The sequence below is a fragment of the Pecten maximus genome, chromosome 4, assembly GCF_902652985.1.
Source record: "Pecten maximus chromosome 4, xPecMax1.1, whole genome shotgun sequence".
NCBI classification, from domain to species: Eukaryota; Metazoa; Mollusca; class Bivalvia; order Pectinida; family Pectinidae; genus Pecten; species Pecten maximus.
The window spans coordinates 34,700,380-34,706,459 of record NC_047018.1 but is presented as its reverse complement, the minus strand read 5'-3'; the positions used below and the strand labels follow the sequence as shown (position 1 = coordinate 34,706,459).

The 6,080-nt window shown below is 36.8% G+C and overlaps 1 protein-coding gene across 2 annotated transcripts in view; it reads left to right on the top strand.

Annotated features, from left to right (window-relative positions):
* LOC117325928 (glucokinase regulatory protein-like) overlaps positions 1-6,080 on the top strand; it is a 41,753-nt gene that overhangs the window by 2,045 nt on the left and 33,628 nt on the right. Inside the window, exon 2 of one of the 2 annotated variants that reach the window (XM_033882445.1) lies at positions 5,800-5,976. The exons of the other annotated variant lie outside the window; for it this stretch is intronic. The gene's annotated coding sequence lies outside the window, so the exon portion shown is untranslated. The remainder of the gene's footprint in view (positions 1-5,799; positions 5,977-6,080) is intronic. 2 annotated transcript variants of the gene reach the window in all.

The window sequence follows — 6,080 nt, the reverse complement described above, 5'->3', positions numbered from 1 at the left end:
GGACGATAGTTTAATGGAGAATGCCTATCACCTTTCTTAAATAAAGGCATAACTTTTGCTAGTTTCCATGCCCTGGGATAAACACCCGTAGTTAGTGGCATATTAAATAACATTTCAAGTGGTTTACAAATAGTGTTACAAACATTCTTTAACATATGGTGACTTATTTCATCATGACCCGAGGCCTTGCCGAGTTTCAAAGTTTTTAACACATCTTTAATTTCACTATAATCTAATCTGACAAAATTATAAGAGTTGTATTGGTTTTGGGTGGTACTCCGGGAGGAGGGGTGTTACTATCATCAATACGAGTTATACTACAAAAATAATTATTCAACAAATTGGATTTATCTTCATCACTATTAACTAAATTTTCACTCGCAGGATCAATGAGGGTAGGGATGGTCTGTGAAGTATCACTGGATTTCATAAGCCTTTTGATTTTTGATTCAAACATATTTTTATTGCCTTTAAGCAACGGGATTGGGCACAAGTTGTACAACTTATTCAAGGCCCTCTCCCTGTGACAAAACATTGGTATATATACAATACAATTCAAGATGGCATAAAATAATATAACATGTATATATACACTCTCAGGCAATTTTGCAACCTATTTACACAATGAGAGAGACAGAGAGACAGAGAGAGACAGAGAGAGAGAGAGAGAGAGAGAGAGAGAGAGAGAGAGAGAGAGAGAGAGAGAGAGAGAGAGAGAGTTATTCATTTGATTGAGCGTTATGTACTTTCAGTTTTTTTATTTTTTTTATTATTTCATTATGCTGTGGAGGATCATTTCCGACACCGAAGGCAGTGCAGTTACACAAGTCACTATTCAGAACTCACATCTTGTACTAATGTTCATAAATCCAATCCATGATTAGCGTTCACCTGGTCATTCCTTTCTCTCTTCAATATTCGTCTCCCTGGTGCCTTCGGCATCAGAGTTGACCCAGCACAGCATTTAAAATAAATTCTACACGATAGTATTTGCCAAATTTTCAAGATATAGAGGAAATTGGGGGGGGGGGGGGGGGGGGGGGGGGGGGGGGGGGTGTTCTAAAATCTATCAGAATCCTGGATGAATTGCTGAGTGTGGATAAAAACTTGTTCGTTTTCCTGAACAGACATATTTAAATCTCCAAAAAGAAGAAGGTTCACAGATAGAGGATTGTATGCAGACAGTTTTCTGAAGAGTGTCGTTCTCTGTTCAGCATAAGTAATACAGTCAAAAAAGAAATGATAGTTGTCTTCACTTGGAGAGCCACAGTGGCACATCTGGTCATCAACTATATTGGCTCTGAATAAATGACCCTTCAGTATACTGGCATGATTTCTTAATCTAGTGTGTAATATATTGTTTTTTCGTTTCCCATAGAAATAAAAGGTAGGTACCTGGGGCAGTTCTTTATTACGTATCTCATTTTTAAAAATAGAAATAGAGACGCTATGTCTAATATTAAGCGACAGTTGGTTCCATAGTCTTATTGTAGAAGGAAAAAAGGATAGATTGGACGATTCTAGTCTATTATTTGGTAAGTCATAATTTTCTGCATTACGGAGATTGTGTCGAGAGTTATTTGCAACAGGATTAGGAAGTAGGGCATTAAGATAGTTGGGAGTAATATGATTATGTATCTTATAAAAAAGGAGAAGTTTTCGACGAGATCGTCTCTGAGCTAAAGGTTCCCAACCCGTTTCAATGTAAAGTGATTGTCTACTGGTATAGGAAGGTAGACCAATGACAATTACAATTCGAGTTATAATTTTTCTAATCTATCTGCATCTGATAATGTGCAACCATCCCAGAGCTCGCAACAATATTCTAAGATTGGAAGGATGAAGGATCTATAAATTCTATTTAGCGTTTTTCGCGACAGAATGTATTTTAGTTTTCGAAGGGCACCTAGTTGTTTAGATACAGATTTACATATGTGTTCTATATGGGAACTCCACTTACCATTTGAGTCTATGTATACTCCAAGATGCTTATGACAACTGACAAATTCAATATTGACACCATTAAAACTTATATCGATTATATGATCCAATTCAGTATTAGAGAAAAGCAAAGCCTCTGTTTTTGAAGGATTAAATTTAACCAACCAATTATCAGCCCAAGATTGAATTTTTAACAGATCATTATTAATGTGTTGTTCAATCAGATGTGGGGATTTATCAGAGTACAAAAGAGATGTATCATCCGCAAAAAGTTTTGACAGACTGTCTAAATTATCGGTAATATCATTAATATAAATAATAAATAAGAGTGGACCAAGGACCGAGCCTTGAGGAACACCAGCATTAGTATATTTTACCGAAGATTTACTATTTCCAAAAAATACTTGTTGTTTTCTATCTGACACATAATTAATCAACCAGGCTAACAATTTGCCTGATATACCATAACTCATTAGTTTCACTTCCAGACCCCTATGCCACACTCTAGAGATGTCACAAAAAACTAGACAGGTAGGTCGTTTTTTTTCTAAATTTTCACATATATTGTGGTAAATTTCTATAAGCTGATGAACAGTAGAATGACCTGGTTGGAAACCCGACTGGTACTGATATATAAGAGAATTATCTAACAGATAGTTGTGCAAGTATTTAGCTACAACTCTTTCAAAACCTTTACCAATTGTACAAAGTAGTGCAATCGGTCTATAGTTTGAGGGATCTTGCTTATCTCCCTTTTTAAAGATTGGCATAACTAGTGCATGTTTCCATTGTGTGGGGAAAGATCCAGTTTCCAAAGAGACTCGAAAGATTAAAGACAAAGGGTAGGGAATAGTATTAGCCGTATTTTTAAGCATAATGTGACTTATGGTATCATTACCTACAGCTTTACCACTTTTTACAGCGCTGCGCGCTGAAGTGTGTACGGTCAAAATGTAACACAAGTACCGACAGGTATTGGTACTACATTACTGTGTATCGACAGTACTCTAACAAAGTCGATCGCGCTGAGTAAGCGTTGATTTGATTGGTCGAACTGAATGCACACACCTTTCTCAGCACTCGTGTGCACATGAGTAAACTTGCGAGAATGGCGGGTTATGAAAATGTTCTTCGAGTGAAATATTCAGTGACAAGTTTATAAATGAAGGTCCATATATGAATTTATCCTGCAACTGCCACCGCATTGTCGGAATACACCCATCGTATATATATTTTTGCTGTATATACGGCAGTGACGGAAAACAGCTGTATTTTGGAATCTTAGCACGTGCGTCAGTTCGACTGACCTACTTCAAAGTGAAACTACGTTTAAAAGACGAACATATTTCTGTGATATTTGACACCGTTTCACATAAAAATGATTATTTTTGATGATTATTTTCATGACTGTTGGAGGATAAATAGAATACATAGTCAGTGTTTTAAAATATAAGCTGTATTTCTGGCTCGGGACAGAAAGACAAAAGTGGCGATTTCTTTACCCTCGCCAAAATACAGCTTATATTTTAAGACACTGACCATGTATTCTTTATGTATATACTATACATACATATATGGAACGTCATCACCATCGTGCCAAGCCCCTGTGCTCCGGAACCCAGTTTTGTCTGATGTTTGACCCTTCCAAATTACATGTAAACTGAATCGCTATCGTGACCCAGATAGTTTAGCTTGTACACGAGGTGTGAAAGGAAGTGCAAATGCTATCTACCCTATACAATGGACTTTCCCACTCTCAAATCAGTGTATTGGGAAAATATATCCCCGAACTGAAGGGTCGACCTGGTCAGCTGGTGACAAAGTTCGAAGGGCTGGTTAGCTTGACGATCATCAATCAATACGTGCGTAATTTTCAAAATACACTGACTGTGTTGTCCATATTGAAAGAACATCTGCATAATAAACATTTAAATGTATAAAAATTAGATATATTGTAAATTAAGCTGGTTAAACATTGCAAGTTGCAGTTATACACATGTAGTTGTGAGCTTATACATGTAATGCAAATCACCTTGGTTACTTACATGTCTGACAAAAAAAAAGGGAAACTATAGGTCTAGACGGTGTACACGACGGTACGCATATAACGTACTACTTCAAACATGTAAAATTCCAAGGGCCGTGTTTACACCAGAGGGAAAAGTGAAGATAAAAAAACGAGAAAAAACTGTTTATAATCTACATTCAGAAGGACTCTCATATTCAGCCATCAGTGATAAGACCGGTTTGTCTAATCAGGATGTCGCAAAATTATGAAGATTTTTTATGCGACTAAGTCTTTAGCGCCCATCGTCAAACGGAAACCACTGAAAAGTAAACAGGTGACTCAAGATGTTATGGAATTCATCGAATTCAAAAAGAAATGTAAGCCAAGTATTTAAGATGCTCTGGATTTCCCTGCTTCGTTCATGTCTGGATTTTTCCGACAGTGTGGATATGTGTAATCACGGAAGGTATCATATAAGTTGTTCATAACAACATGGCATATATATGTGTGTAACAACCCATGTGTTCAACCAGTACCAGATCTTTATTAAATGCTTAAAACTTAACGTAAAAGTTGTCGTTGTTTTGCATAGTCATGTAATTATATATAATCGCACACGTGTGTATACACAGCCACGGTCCTGGTACAGTACATACTCCGTGTTCGCCCCGCCCCTTTCGGCACAGAACCAATCAGGAAGGTCGATACATTGTTTCAAGCTTATCGGTTGGCGATTCAATACAATCAACAGTTGCTGTACTGCTATTGAAAAAGTACCGTACACACTTCAGCGCGCAGCGCTGTAATGTCTTAAGAATGTCAATAATATCATTAATGTTGAAAGGTATATTTGTGATTCAGGAGTCTGTTCTCGGTTCTACAATAGGTACGTCTGTGTTACTATCGTCTTTAGTTGATATGGAAACAAAATAGTCGTTTAATATATTTGCCTTTATGTCGTCGTCCATTTCTATATTTCCAGTCGCGCTCCTCAATGGTGGAATGGAGTTTGATGTATCAGATGATTTAATTAATCTGCGAACAAGTTTCCAGAAATTGCGAGGATTAGCATTACTATGAGCATCTAAGATTCCATTTATGTCCGCATAAAATGTTTCTTTTTTAAGTTTTTTAATATTATTAACTCTATTACGTTGTTTTTTACGTTGTTTTTTAAAATTATTAAGTTTAAGAGGAGTACGACTGGATTTAAATTTTTGCAGTAACCTGTCTCTTATCCTAATCTCGCGTCTCAGTTCCGAGTCAAACCATGGTTTGTCATTGGGTCTAATTGTTACTAGCTTAGAGGGGATACATTCTCTGGCTATTTCTAAATATTTATTAGTAAAAATGTTACACATATCATCCGGGATCGGGCTCGTAGAAAACAGTTCATTCCAATCGGTTTCATCAAGCTTACTATTAAAAAGTGGATAATTAGCGTCATTATAACATAAAATCGTCCGTTTGTAATTCCTAGTAATATTTGTCCCTATAGTCAATTCAACACTAGTTGCTTGGTGGTCGGAAATATCACGGTCTATATCAATAGTGTCAGCTAGAGTTTTGATACACGTGTCTGAGAGAAATATCGGGTCAAGAAGTGTATTGCACGTGCGACCGATTCTTGTTTGTCTGTCTATTACATTACTGAAGCGGAAGTGGTTCATTATGTCCATAAGTGGATGATTATTATCTACAGAAAGAAGGTTGACATTTATATCGCCAACTATTACAACATGTGAAGTTTCATCAATGGCAGTTTCTACGGAGAGGCGAAAATAATTCCAGAATGTTTGTGTACAATTAGGGGGCCTATATATAGCACATAACAGATATTTTTTGTTTAGAAACTGGATCTCTGTCCATACAACTTCGCCTATATGGAATTCTAAGTCAGGACGACGACGTGTGCATAGGAGACTGGAAGTGAAAACACAAATCCCCCCACCCGGGGAGCTACGGTCTTTACGATATAGGTTGTAGCCCTCTGGGAGGATATCGTCGTCTGCTATCGTTAAATCAAGGTGAGTCTCGGTGATACAGACAATATCAAAATCAGATGTTATATTTTCTAGATATGACAATTTGTTCCTCACACTTCGAATATTTAAATGAAAAATAGAAATAT